The sequence below is a fragment of the Equus asinus genome, chromosome 4, assembly GCF_041296235.1.
Source record: "Equus asinus isolate D_3611 breed Donkey chromosome 4, EquAss-T2T_v2, whole genome shotgun sequence".
Classification (NCBI taxonomy): Eukaryota; Metazoa; Chordata; class Mammalia; order Perissodactyla; family Equidae; genus Equus; species Equus asinus.
Genome location: NC_091793.1, coordinates 73,214,232 through 73,229,565, shown reverse-complemented (window position 1 = coordinate 73,229,565; position 15,334 = coordinate 73,214,232). Strand labels below are relative to the sequence as shown.

Here is a 15,334-nt window from a genome sequence, read left to right as displayed (position 1 = left end):
CTCAAAATCATTCATCATAAAACTATGGCTTCCCAATGATTATTCTAGTAAGGAAGTCATAAGGACCCTCTCATATCTGTGTTACTAACAGTAATTTCCAACCTTTATCTTATTACTCACTTTAAAAATAACAAAATTAAAAACAATGCTTTCCTTGACACCAGGACCTCTATCATTACCTGAACACAGAATTAAAGTCTTTATATGACCACAGGGTTAGGCTTGGCCCTTGTCTCTCTGAGGGTCATTGGTGCTGAGAAGCCAGGAAAACAAATTGTGAGCTCCAAAACCTCTGGTGGAAGGTACCGGACCATCGATCTATTGGTAGAAGATGAGAATAAAAAAAATAGAGAGAGAACCAAACCATGCGTGTTTTCTATAGGCATGCCCAGTACCTTGCACAGGGTTTATCACACTCTAGTGCTCAAAGGATACATATTGCATGAATAAAGGGACAAGTGAATCCGCTGTTTTACCAGGAAGCTCCATTGAGATGTATCTTAGAATCTGCACAGATGGGCCATCTTACTTCCTCACTCCCTCTGCCTTTGGCAATGACTCGCCTTGACTATTATGGTTTGTCAGCCCAGCTTCTTTGATTCTCATGCTCCTGTGACAGTACTTGCAAAAATGCTCATAGATCATTAAACATAACTCAGTCCTCTGCCCTTGCACACTGATATTCTTCCAGCTCACCTCCTAGAGAGGGGAACAGACACTGATCCAGGTAAGCGCCCTCTCAGCACCTCAGTTTTCACAGGGTGTGTCAACCTTACCCCTAGTCACTGTCTATAGGGCATTTGGTTCCATACTTAATTGGTAACATGAAATGCACACACCCTAAGCATTTGCCTGGAAGTGCAACATTAAACATGCTGCTGCCTTCTGGAATTTATCAAAAGCTCAATTTAGAGAAAAAAAAGCTGTTTTGGAGGATGCATGAAATCTATCCTTTTCATCTTTCCATCCAGATATTCTAAAGTCTACTCTGGAATTAAGCTAGTACAGCAGAAATTTGTGAACTAAGAGTGTCTTTTGCCCCTTTTCCCTTCTCTACTCTCCTTCCATGGGAAGGCTTTCACTGATTTGGGCTGTGGTGTGACATCATCAGTTTACATTGAGAAACACAATAGGAGACACAGCTGGATGCCAGGTATCCACACTGAGGATGCTGTTGCATTGCACAGCGTGCTCATTAGAGAGAGTCCCAGAAGGAATATTACTCTCGCCGTAGTATCAAAATGAATTGTGCATCTCCTTAGAGATGGGTTTGTTTTTAATCTCACGAACTCTGAATAGTATAACCAATCAAACATCTCTTTTCGTTTAGTTTCTAGAATACTTACAGAGCAATTTGAGGCCCATCTGTTACAAGAGTAACAGATTGTATGGTCTGCATTTTTGTTTTGGCTTCATTCCTGGCTCCTTTTTATATCTCCACCAGTAATTTTTCTTCTTGTTTCTCATCTACTTCTCTTTGTAGTGTTTTGAAAAATTGAATGTATCCTTATGAGCACTTTAAATCATTTAGGGACAACGGAGGGGCACAAATTTATTAATTTTTTCAGGCACGTTAACATCTTACCAAATTTCAAGATGCATTTTAAATGTACTTCTTCCCAAAACTTTGGTGAGACATGGTGACAGAAATGAAAAGTTCTGATGATTTTCCCCATAAGTGACAACTAACAGGTGCTTTACCCCACAATGGATCAAAGATCTATGGGCAAGGCTGTGTTTAACAACCAAGCAGAGGGACAACTAGTGGCAGGAAAGGATGTGGTTACTGATTATTGACCCAGACCTGGAAGATGAGCAACAAAGGCAAAATTGTGTGTTTAATACTCTTTCCAAAGATCAGCAAAGCATAGTAAGGAGCAAGGTGTGAACGACTCCACAAGTTGACTAAAGGAATGTTGGTGGCACATAATGTCAACCAGGCCCAAACTGACTTCTTGTGATACCTATAACCATTCTAACAACCTTGAACCACCACCTCGGTTGACCGGATCATGCAGTCGTCACCTGTGTAGATTGGGAAACTTCACTTTTATCCAGAATGAAGAAAGTTTAAGGTTGAAAATGAAAAATAAAGAGGCTTGATGTCCTATCAACTGCTGTTAAGACAAATATAGCCTGCAAATTTTTTAAAGGCTAAAACATTAAATTCTCTATGCTGAATATTGGGTGATGGGGGAATGGAATCTACAACAGATGTAATTCAATTCTTATATTATTTGTTGCTATAATGACATTGTCTGATATTAAAAGTTCTTGTAAAATAAAAAATCCTCATGACCAGCATTGGAAATAAAAGCCACATCTTGAAAAATTCAGATTGCGCCTTCCATCCTGACTTCATTCCAAATCAAAATATGTATCTCTTTTATTTATAAAATGATACACACACTTATGAATAAAAGCCCAAAGCTGGGCATTTTGAAATGAGTTGTCTAACCTCTGCAAGCGAATAAGATCATTTCCTTTCCCATCTCTTCCCTCCCAGCAATTACCTGACTGAATTTTAACCTGTCTGAACAGAGAGGCAGCATTCATTTCCCCTGGCTGAATATTGCAGCAATCCATATGGCTATTTCTTCCTTTCTAAAAGTCTATCTCTTAAAAAGATTTTTTATTAATTTCCTCAAGCAGATTTCCACTATCAGATGTGCTGGTCGTGCATCACAAATGACCTACATTTTACTGGTTGCTGGTCATTATGTAAGTAAAGAGGGGAACATCTCCTTCTGTGCGACTCAATGATTTAATAATTATTAATGAGACATTATGCCTTTGTACATTTCTGACAGATGATTAAGTGCACTATAAATGTTTAACATTGCTCTCTGGGGCCTGGAAATATGATGCCAGACACCTACTCATGCTTCATACAATCAGAAAAGACAAATTAGGTTATGGCAATACGGCAGTGTTATTGATTTTTTTTTGTAATATTTACAAACTGCAGGTAAAATGTAATATGAGAGAAAGCATGTGTGATGATGGCAGGTCCATTTACTTGAAAGTTTTTCCCCTATACTCATTTGGAAGCAGTTTATCTTGTAGGCAGCATTGTTGGGACAATTCTTGAGTCAACTACCTGAGCTGTGTTTCCTTCCGTCAGGCTCCAGACGACAGGAGAAGCCTCTTCTCACCCTTAGACTCACGGCCTGTTTTTGCCAATCTTTGGACAAAGGAGCCTTGGCCAGAGATCTGTTTGCATGTCAGAATCACCTTGAAAATGTTTTAAATGCAGATTCTTAGGCCTCCTCCAGCTCAATTATACCAGAATATGTCAAGGTGGTCACAAGCATTGGTATTTTATTTTTAAGTTCGAAATGTTTCTAAAAGACAGTCAGAGTTGAGAACCTCTGATTTACATGATTTGCTGTGCCAGAGATAAAACATGGACTCAAAATTCTCTGGCACGCCTCCCATCAAAAGGGGGCATCTAGGGGCCTCCTCTGGAATCTGGGCTCTGTGACAACTTGGCAGATAGATTAAAGCAAAATTTCCAAGTCCAGTCCTTAACAACCGGCAGCTTCCACTTCCTTCCTGTCTCTTAAGACCTCATTCTTGGAACTCAGCTACCATGCTGTGAGGAAGCCTAAGCAGCCTTTGTGGATGCCAATATGGAGGAGGGAAACTGAGGCCCTGACCCAGAGTCTGGCTGAGCAACCAAGCTTGCCAGCCGTGTGAATGAACTACCTTGGAAGTGGCTCCTCTGGCCCCCAGCAGACCTGCCCCAGCTCTCGTCACATAGGACGGAGATGTGTTGTCCCTGTCAAGCTCTGGCTAGACTTCAGATTCATAAGCAAAATAAATAACTGTTGTTACTTTAAGCCATTAAATTATGTGGTGGTTTGTTAGGCAATAAATAACTGGAGCATCTGCTCACCCAAATGGTGTCATGGAGAGGGATTTACTCTTTTAAAAGTTGAATGCAAGCACCAATGGGCTCAGTGCCTCAAAAAATATAGCCTTCCACTTTCTCTTTGGTCAAAATAGTGGAACTCTTCCCTTTCTTAACACATGCTTTGGCTCCTCCATGAAGCCTTCCCATTTGTGTCAATTCTCTGTCATTTCTCTAACCATCTCAAGCCTTGTTTATAAAATCAATTAGTGCATTGGTCATATAAAATTATAAACTCAAAATATTGAATACCAATTTTCATTTGAAAGATAGCTTGATGAGAAGATAATCATAGTCTTTGAAGAGCCAAATTCTGGAAAAGGGTATAAAGGCTTGGATGGAATTGATAAAAATCAGATTGAATGAATAACGAATACAATGATGGGTGGAGAAATCACAGTGTGAGTGGGGGAGGATCGCTGTTTACATAGTGAGGAGATCAGTGTCAGCAGCGGGCCTTAGCGTGTATATTTATCAGTTCAGGCTGCCATGACTGAATACGACAGACTGGGTGGTTTAAACAGCAGCTCGTTTTCTCATAGTTCTGGAAGCTGGAAGTCCAAGATCAAAGTGCTAAGGTTGATTTCTGGTGAGGCCTCTCTTCTTGGTACGTGGACGGCCGCCTTCTCACTGTGTCCTCACATGGCCTTTCCTCTCTGTGAGCGTGGCGAGAGAGAGAGATCTCTAGTGTCTTCCTCTTCTTATAAGGACACTATTCCTCTCAGATTAGGCCCCCATCCTTCTGACCTCATTTAACCTTAGTTACCTTCTTAAAGGTGCTATCTCCAAACAGAGTCACGTTGTGCGGTGAGGCTTCAAATATGAATTTGAGGGGGACACAATTCAGTCCATACAGAATAGGAAAGCCTTGGAAGAAGTGAAGTTCTAGATGGAATGACTCTTTCCTACATGCCCCAGGCTGGGTGGTCATTTTGCCATTATGGTTACTAATAGCAATAACGATGATAACATTTATTGATCAAATACCAAATGCCCAACATTTCACATTGTCACATTTGCTCCTCAAAACAACTCTATATCCTTATTCTTTGCAGCTGAGGAAGCTGAACATGAGAAAGTTCAATAGCTTATCCGTGATCTCATAGCTGATGAATATCAGAACAGGAGTTGGAACACAGGTCTGTGGGCTTCAAAGCCCCTGTTTGCGGTCTAAACTAAGCTACCTATTTCTTCTATCTTTCACTTCCTTGTCCCTTCAAAGATTCCTCATTCAGAACCCACTATGATTTAGATCCTGTGTTAGATCCTAAGGAAGCAAAGTCAAGCTGACCTTTGTCAAAGAAAAAATTATTCCAACACTTGTTAAGACAGTAAGAGAGACTTTATTCAAGGGACTCCTGCAATGGGGGTTCTGCAGCAGGGGAGAGAGATCAGGCTCAACTCTGAATACAACAATGGCAAGTGGGGATTTATAGCCAAAGCACAGGGTGAGGGTCAGTGGACAGAGAATTACTAAGAGGAAACTTCAGGAATAAGAGAGAATTCTTGCTAGACTGGCTCAATGGGATTTTTGCTGACAGCAGGCCAGGGTGATAAGTATGGAGGGTGGGGGATGAGGAACTTGATAAGATGTAGAGGGCAGGGGATTTTTGCTAAACTGACCCAGCAAAATTCTTGCTTAAACTGGACTAAGTGGGCCAAGGACAGAGCCCAAGGTCAGGGCCTAATCAAGAAGAGGGCTCAGAGGAGCCTGACTGAAGTATGGTCAAAGAGAGTCTTTGTTACCCTGCTCGCAAGGAGCTTACCGTTCAATGAAGAGAGAGATGCCAGTCAGCAATTGCAGAGCAGCAGGATAAGTCTGTGGATTTCTTACACGAGTGTTTGTGCCTGTGTACTCTGGTTGTGGAAGTGGCAGTGCAGGAGGAGCTGGGGGTACCATCATTGAAGCTGAGCCAAGAATGTCATGGCTGTGAGACTGTGCTTTGCTTTGGAGAATACATGCAACACTTGGAAATGATCCCACCATGCGTCAGACTCTGCGTATTTTTGGCACTCAATAACTTCCAAAAAGCAAACACATCTTGGCCCGCCTCTCATCAATCAGGTCATCACTCGAGACCTCCTACACAGGTTTCCTCAAAGCAAATCACAGTCATTTCTTCATGACACAGCCTTGGTTTTTCTTCTCATCTATTTCCTTGGTGTCGCTAACCGGATTCCTGATTTGTGCTCAGCGAGACCTAAAACATAGAATGTTCCTGGACCATCCTTGCCTCCTGCTTCAATTTTTTTTTTTTTTTTTGCTTGAGGAAGATTTTCCCTGAGCTAAAATCCATGCCAATCTTCCTCTATTTTGTATATGGGTTGCCTCCACAGCCTGGCTGATGAGTGGATTAGATCCGCACACAAGATCTGAACCCATGAACCTCGGTCGCTGAAGTGGAGCACACGGAACTTTAACCACTCAGCCACAAGGCTGGCCCCAATTTTTATTTTAAAACCTGGATTCTTTGGAAGTACAAAAACCAATATGCCTTTAAATTGGTTGGGAGGCTTCAAGAACTCCAGCAGAATTGATGGCCACAGTTTATCCTTGTTCCCACTGCAGGCCTGAATATACTGCCGGATTGATTGGAAATGGCCCCGATTGATTCTGAAATTGCTCCCAGAGAGTGGAGGCACACAGACGTTTTCTGGGATGGTTCAAGCATTGGCCAGTGTTGCCAAGAGGAGGCTGCTGATGTCCTGAGGGAAGGAGCTCCAGGAGGTTCTTGTTGTCTGTGCTTTGCCTTCTCTGTTTTCTCCCCAACCAGTTCTGTCCACCCTTTTCTCTCCCAATCTCCTCCGCCCCGAGCTCTCACCTCCACCTCCACCCTGCCAGGCAGCAAGGGCACAGAAACTAACACATATTTTTAAAATCCTTAATATCTGAGACTGCTTCTAGCTCTACACTTTTCAAAACATAGCACCGGTGGAAACCTTTCAACATACCATATAAAAACAAGGAAATTGTAATAATTTATCACAAAGATTTTCAGAAAAGAATGTAAAACACTGCATAATTACATGGTCTTTAGCTCAGGGAATTATATTTCTACATATAGTTATGGATCCGCCTTTTCTTTTATTCCTATTGGATAGTACAGTTTGTTTTAAAACCTTCTAAGTTCTGTTTTAAACATCATAAAATGTATGTCCTGACAAACTTGTATTTTCAAACTCCACACTATTTCCAGAAGACAGTTTACATCCAGAGCCGCCCAGTGGTGTGTGTTTTGGTTGATAAAGGATTTAACTGTCTGGGTATGTCAGGGAAAATTCCAGCAAGGAAGGAGCATAAGATGACCTGAAAAGAGAAGAGTCAGGATGGGGAGACAGTCCATTGGGGGAAACCATCCTTCCTGATGGACAACACCAATGCCCTAGGGTCCACCCTGGCAAAGAGGGTACAAAGGACTGAAATCCTCTTCTTTCTACAGATAAGTCAGTCAGGAAGTGAGTTTTCTTCTCAAGACAGAGGACTGAGAAGCAACCAGCTAGTTGCATAGTCAAATTGTTGAATTCTTTTAGCTGAGTATAGCCAGTGGAAGTTGTCAACGTGTTTTGATTTTCTCCGTGACGTAAACAAACCACGTCTAACCTAGTTCTATTCTACTCTATTAGAATAGACAGAAAAAGGGTCATAAATTCAGTGACCTCATATCTGGTCATGATGTAGAAAGAGCGGTCAGGTAGGTAATACCAGAGTGAAGCTCTGATATAATAGAAGTGAGAGGAGAGGAGACCAACAGAACATCCCTGAGAGCCAAATCTGACTCTCAGGCAGCCAATTTAAGACTTCTGTGACTCAGAAGTTCTAGGATGGTGGGCATACGGACTTTCATGGTGTGTTGATTAATTTTTATGGCAATTTGACTGGGCCATGGACTGCCCAGATACTTGATCAAACATTATTCTGGGTGTGTCTACAAGAGTGTCTCTAGATAAGATTAACATTAGAATCAACAGGCTGAGTAAAGCAGCTTGCCCTCCCCGATGTGGGTAGGCCTCATCCAACCTATTGAAGTCCTGAATAGAAGAAAAAAGTTGAGTAAGGGAGAATTCACTCTCTCTGCCTGACTGTCTTTGAGCTGGGACACAGGTCTTCTGCCTTTGGACTTGAACCCCAAATGAAACTTACAACATCGACTTTCCTTGGTCCTGGGCTTGCTAACAGCAGATCTTGGGACTTGTCAGCCTTCACAATCAGGTGAGTCAATTCCTCATAATAAAGCTCTTTATATGCAGGAATATATAAAGATATAAATATATATAGCATCTCCTATTGGTTCTGTTTCTCTGGAAAACCTTGGCTAATATACTTGGTAACCCTGGGGTACACAAATCGGGCCCCACCAGGACAAAGGAATCAAGAGACAGACAGACAGACAGAGAGACAGAGAGAGAAAGACAAAAACAGATGCAGACAGATACAGAGCAGAGAGACACACAGAGGCAAATAGAAAGAAACAGAAACAGACAAGACAGAAAGAGAGCAGACAGGCAGGCGCAGTCATACACACAAACAGAGGCAGAAACACAGATAAGGATAGGAAAAAGGTGAGAAAAAATACAGTACCTCATGATGCTGTCTCTGATTTGCTCATGGATCTTTATTTCTCTATTTCAGAAAGCACATCTGAGGGGAAAACATGCCCCTTATATTTTAATCACACCTCTGCTGAGTCAGAATCGGCTGTCAAAGGTACCTGTCAGCAACATACCTGCGCCGACTGCACAGTGCCCCGGAGGAAAGGGCCAGCTCCACACCTCACAGATACTCAGATGCTAACACCCCACACCTGAGACCTGGTCTCATCTCTGCTGGTGACACCGTGTAAAGATAGCACACGGTCGACCGGGCTTCTCAACGCAGCTGTCCACTGGAGTCACCTCAGACCTGACCCACCCTGAACCGATTAAATCAGAATCTCTAGGGCTGGGGCATTGCTGGGTTTTGCCAGCTCCTCAGGGGAACCAGGAAGCAAAGAGATCTGCTTAATCTGCTGATTAAGGCCATATGCCTGGGGTGCAGAGTTCAAACCCAAGAGCAATGCAGGCAGCCAAATCTGAGGACATCTGTCACCTGGGCACATGACAGTGACCACTTACAACCCACGAGGGCTACTTTCTAGGCCACTTTCAAAGCTCCAAAGACTAATCACAATATTGCCACTTCTTGGTGCCAGACTAAGTGCTCCACAGACATTGCCTCATTTAATCTCACAACACCCCAGGTCATGTAGATATTATCTCTGTTTTTCAGGTAACGAAACTGCGGTCAGAGAGATCTAACGGCTTGCCAAGACCAAATAGCCAGTGCGTGCCAGAGGCAGGATTTGCAACCAAATCCTCTGCTCTACTGCACAGAAAACGCACTGAGGGCAGGCTCTTGGCTTTATCCTTTCACGCTCCGAGCTCTCTCACACAAACGGGTCTGAAATGAAAACCAGCATCACCTTCTGTGCAGAGCACAGGGCCACACACAGAAAGGCACCGGGGCCTTCATCTGGGTGATTTTATTCTGGCCACACCAGCTGGACAATACGCTGTCACTTACTTCAGCCTGGTCTGAGAAAAGACACAATTAGAGCAACAGCCTGCCCCAAGGAAGGGGGGCGGGGGAAAAAGCTTAAGCTTCTTCATTGACTTTAATTAAGCTCACCAGAGAAGAAGACCGCAAGGGATCCTGCAGAACTTTTTCTAGTTTTATTTATATTATTCTTAATTCCAATTTAACAGAAAAATGTTTTCCTCAAACCTACTCCATCAGTTTAGGGCTTTCTCTATCTATTTAGAAACAGTGCCATCTACTGAGACATCTTCACACTGTTCTTGGAAACCCTGAAAAAAATAATTACTGTTGTTTATTCCTTAATTATGAACATGTTCCAGGACATGGCCCTCCTTTCCAAATGTCTGTTCCTGCACTTAAAACCATATATGTTATTTTCTTTTATAGCCACAAATGACAAGTGGGTTTGGAAGGACACTAGGGCTTTTGAGCACATGTCTTGAAAAATAGAGCCTACAAACTAGGACTGGCTGAGGTGGGGCAGCCAGGTGGCAGGTGCTCAGGTGTGGAGCCCAGAGGCCAAGGTGTCCCGAACAGCAGTGACCACGCCTGTTCCCCCGCTCCTGCTTGGGATCTACATGGTCAACCTGGAAAGGCATGAACCCCACATTCCAAAACATCAAATACCTGGGAATCAACCAAAAGATAGGTGCGCATGACTGCTACACAGAAAACAATAATTCGTTATTGAGGAAACCAAGGAATATCTAAATAACTGGCAGGCTATACTATGGGCTGGGACACATCTTCACGATGGGAGTGAAATCTCCCCCAGAAGGGGTAAAAATTGGTTCTTGGGGGAATGAAAAGATCGTACTGTTCTTATGTGTAAGGCACAGATATACAATGTACCTATGGCATTAAAACTTGAGGGTGGGGGATAAGTAGGGGAAAAAGCCTACAAAAGACTCTTTAGGGGGAATATTAGGGAAAAGAAGTTGAGAAGCACCAGATTGGGAGATCCAATATTGTAAATACGTCAATTCTCCCAAACTTATTTATAGATTTCATTAACTTATAATCAAAACTCCAATAGGGTGTATATCGGTGTGTATGTGTATGTGCAAGCATGTGTGTTTGCAAATTGACAAGCTGTTCATAAATGTATGTTGAAGGAAAAGAATGATGGGAGGTTGCTCTACCATATATCAGGTACAATTAAGTGTATTAATTAGTGCTACAGTAACTAAGACAGTGTGGTACTGGCGCAGAGTAGGCAAAGAGACAGTGGCATAGACTGCAGAGCCCAAAACTAGATTCATGTGCATGTAGACACTTAGTTTACAGAACAGTGGAAAGAGGACAGTCTTTTCAACAAATGGTACTCAGATTTTTACACAAAAGAAATGAAAACTGACTCTCACTTCATAATTTCTGGGGGATTCTGGATATAAATGTGAAAAGCCAAACAACAAAGTTTCTAGATCAGTGGTTCTTAAAGTGTAGTCCCCAGACCAGCAGTGTCAGCACCAGCTTGGAAAGTGTTAGAAACACAAATTCTGCAACCTCACCCCAGACCTGCTGAATCGGGCAGTGGGGCCAGCAAGCTGAGCTCTGGAAAGTTCTCCAGGTAATTCTAATGCACACTAAAGTTTGAGAGCCACAGTTTTAGAAGCTAACCTAGGAGACTATCTGCATGATCAAGGTAAGAGAAGGCTTCCTCAACAAAACATAGGTATAAAGGAAAAGATGGGGAAATAAAGATGTAGAACTTCTGTTTATCAAATGACACCACGAAGAAAGTAGAAAGGCAAACCATTCAGTAGAAACAGAAACTCGCAACACATAACCGACAAAGGCTCATATCCAGAATATATAAAGAATTCCTACACATCAATAAGAAGGAGACAGACAACCCAAAAGAAAAATGGCCAAGAGATCTGAATAGACACTCCTTAGAAGATGATATGCAAATTGCCAATCAACACGATGAGGTACCCAGTGTCTTTAGAAATTAGAGAAACAAAAATTAAAATTACAATGCAATATAATTACAGATATGTCAGAATAGCTAAAATTAGAAACACCAGCAACATAAAAATGTTGGTGAAACTGTAGAAGAGGAGTTGCTAAACTTTTCCTGTAAAGGACCAGACAGTACATTTTTTAGGCTTTGCAGACAAGCGACAGAACTGAGGATATTACATATGTAGGTACTTCTACAAAAAAAACCTCTTCTCTCCCCTTCTGCAATGCCTTTGACTGGAGTGGACTATCCCAGGAGGTAGGCAGGCTTTGCCCCCAGATGTGGTTGGCTAGAAACAGCCCCAGGGGCCGTGGAAGGAAGGGAGGTGAGGGATGGCCACCATGGTCAGTTTTGCTTTCTGGCCCAGGGACACTCAAATTCCAACTCGCCTTTCTTTCCTTCTGAGGAGCCCGGCTGTTTCAATTTAGCAGCTGGCCAAGGAGAGGCTGACTGTGATTCCACCTCTCAGTCCCTGGGCCGTGCCAACAGCAGAGTCCCCACAGTGTAGACAATGATCAGCACAGGCCCTGGGCAGCAGTGAGGCGTGGCTGTTGGCAAGGGAGGAACAATGGAGGAGGCAGACAATCCAACTCAGTCTCAGGGTCCACCTTTGACCAGTGGACCATAATTTGTTGACCCCTGATGTAGAACATTGGAACTCCTGTGCACTGCAGGTAAGAATATAAGTTAGTACAACTACTTTGGAAAGTTATTGGCATTATCTGTTAAAATCTAAGTACAAAGCAAACTCAGCAATTCTACTCCTAAATACATGCCCAACAGACATGCACGCACATGTGCACCCAGAGGCATGCACAAGAATGCTCACGGGAGCCTTATTCACAGGATCTGAAACAAGAAATGACCATCCACTGTTCACCAGCATTAGGATGAGAAAATGGATGTTAATATATTCACATAATGAAATTCTTTACAGCAATGAAAATGAACAAATTACCACTTCATGCACCAGGGATGAATCTGATAGAGATAATGCTGGGAAAAAAGAAGGCACTCTATGACTCCACTAGTGTACATATGTTTTGCTGATAAAACTATAAAGAAAAGCAAAGGATGTAGTACCATAAAAGTCAGGATAGGGGCGAGAGACTGGGATGGGGATAGGGAGTGGACACTAGGATGCTCCTGAAATGTGAGCAATATGATATTTCTGGTCCTGGATGGTAAGAATGCTGGAGTTTGTACTGTAATAGATCAGGGATTGGCAAACCATGCCTACGGCCCAAACTTAGTCTACTACCTGTTCTGTAAATAAAACTTTATTGAAACACAGCCGCACATTAGTTTACATATTGTGTGTGTCTGTGTTTACATTAACAGCAGAGTTGAGTAGTTGTGACAGAGATCATATGGCCCACAAAGTCTAATATATTTACCATCTGGCCTTTTACACAAAAAGTTTGCCAACCCCGGCAGTAAATCACTGAGGTGTACATTTCTATTTTGTATATATGTATATACATATATAGACATTTCTATTTTGTATGTATATTATATATATGTTGCATTTACATACATACATTTATTTTACAATTTTAACACCATATATATAAACAACTAGATTCCTTATTTGGCTCTGCCTCATTCTTGGCAACAGACATTCAATGCACAAGATAACAAACAATCAAATCAATTACCTTTAAGAAAATAGGGACTCTTTTCTTTAATTAAATATATTAATTATATAGACCAAAAAAACTGGACTTGGACTCCACAGCTGATTTTAATCTCAATTTCCACATTTGCAAGAGAATAGGTCATTAACTTTCACTCCAAATACTTCAATGAAATATCCCTTAAAGATGTTTTACAGATTGCAGAGTGGTACTTGAAGGCACTTTCAACAAGTGCCTTGTCAAATGTTGTCACTTCTCTGTTTGAGTTGTTCTTAGCAGATTGAACCCAGGTATCTATAAACACAAAATTCAACAAAAAAGCCCCATTCAGTGATGCCTTATGTATTCAGTGATGTGGGGGAAGACAACTTTTCTGATACATTGAGTTTCTCTTTTGCATTTAGTAAGGCATTCACTCAACAAATATTTACTTAGAGCCTACCATGACACAAAACTTTTATTTTCACCATTTTAATGCAAATATTTCTCAAATATTTTATATCTTCCCCTGCCTTTTACACAAAGAATGCTGAGCATAATTTTATCTTTTCTTTACGATTCAGCCTCATAATGGAACCACAGTATATTCTAAAATGTTGATTTTCAAATATATAGTTTAGCTGAGAAGCCGTTTTATAGAATCCTAATACACAAAACAGATTTTAGAAAAAGAGTTGAAGTAGGAGATGGTAGTGCTGTAGAGTCCCACCCACTTGCTATCCCTGAGACAACACAAAACCTTCAGACTCCAGGAATCATCAGTAGAAACCACTGGTTCCACATAGTAATACTCTCAAGGGCAGCTGATAGATAGAAGGCTACTCCATTGCTCAATGATCCCAAATTATCACCCAAAATTGCTGTTTTTTTTTTAATTTGGATGTGTTTTATAGAGTCCTTCTCAGGGTCAGCAATCACTTCTTGCTGTCCTTCAGTATGGCTCCTTGTATCTGCTCTTTCCTGCACCCACCCACCCCTAACATCTGTGGTTTCTGTAGACTGGGAAAGTAAAGTCACCAGATTTCATAGAAGTGTGGGTGAATCAGGAGTCCAGAGACTACCAGGGCTTGAAAGGTTCTTTCTTGAATAAAGGACAGAGGCTTTACATTCTGGACCTCAAGTGATCTATTTTGACAGTCAAACATCTGTTTTTCTGTCTAATTTCCAGGTTGCCGAATGTATAGTAGAAGCTAAGTGACCCCTAGGTAAGTAGGGAAGTTCCTTATCATCAAGATGAGAATGAATTAGCATTCTAGATGGCGACTCCATTTTCTCATTGAAGAAATATTTCTAGAATCTCTAGTCTAAGAACCATATCTACCAGTAACTTTCAAATGCAAATATTTGGATTGACTCCTGTACATTTAAATTTACTTCTATAAAACATATATCCATGAATACTAGTGAAGAAAATATTCTCCACCCCAATACATACATAAACACAAAATCTGTGCTCTTTACTTAACCCAATAGTCTTGGAGTTCACCGAGTGAAAGTTGTCTCCAGAAATAAACTGTGAAATCCATCCTAAGATGCTATGCTCACTCCTAGCATTTTGGAGCCCTACAATTGGCAGTCATTGTAGTAAATTAACATCCTTTGCTGATACTATGAAAGCACCGGGTAAAAGAATGCATAAATGAATTTGTAAGAAAAAATAAGATTTCTTGAAAGATGGCAGCATAGGAGGACTCTGAACTCACCTCCTCCCACAGACTCAACAAATTTACAACTGCCATGGGAACAATTACCCCTAAGAGAGAACTGGAAACTGGATAAAAAGAACCCACACAACAAGGGACAGTGCTGACTGAGGTACAAGAGGCAGAAATACCTTTCTGGAGAGGAAAAAAGCCACATCCTACTAATGGTTCTTTATGGCCAGGAGCAGTCTTAAGCCACATATGGGATCTACGCCACCTTCCAATGCCTGAAACAATTGTGTGCTGCCACATTTGGGGCAGGCCCCATCCAGCTGCACTACTGACAAAGCTGACAACAGCCTTTCATGCTAGAGACCTAGAGTAATGTGAGCCCCTGAGCCTGGCAACCAGCCATGCTGGGGTCCTACTGACTGAACAGAAAAACTGCAGTAGGAATGTGCCATTAGAGCTTGCAGCCAACTGTATGGGGGTTCACCCAATAAAGTGACTGAAAGAATTGTAGCAGCCACATGCAGCTGAGCCTTGCAACCAGCCAGAGGGACAGCCTAGCCTTCCCACACACCTGCAGTAAGAGCAACC

At 41.9% G+C, this 15,334-nt stretch overlaps 1 long non-coding RNA gene across 2 annotated transcripts in view; it reads right to left on the bottom strand.

The window, feature by feature from the left end:
• LOC123285048 (uncharacterized) overlaps positions 1–15,334 on the bottom strand; it is a 99,393-nt gene that overhangs the window by 65,049 nt on the left and 19,010 nt on the right. Inside the window, exon 1 of one of the 2 annotated variants that reach the window (XR_011503078.1) lies at positions 8,638–8,796. The exons of the other annotated variant lie outside the window; for it this stretch is intronic. This is a non-coding gene — a long non-coding RNA (uncharacterized lncRNA). Of the gene's footprint in view, positions 1–8,637; positions 8,797–15,334 lie in introns of those variants that run through there. 2 annotated transcript variants of the gene reach the window in all.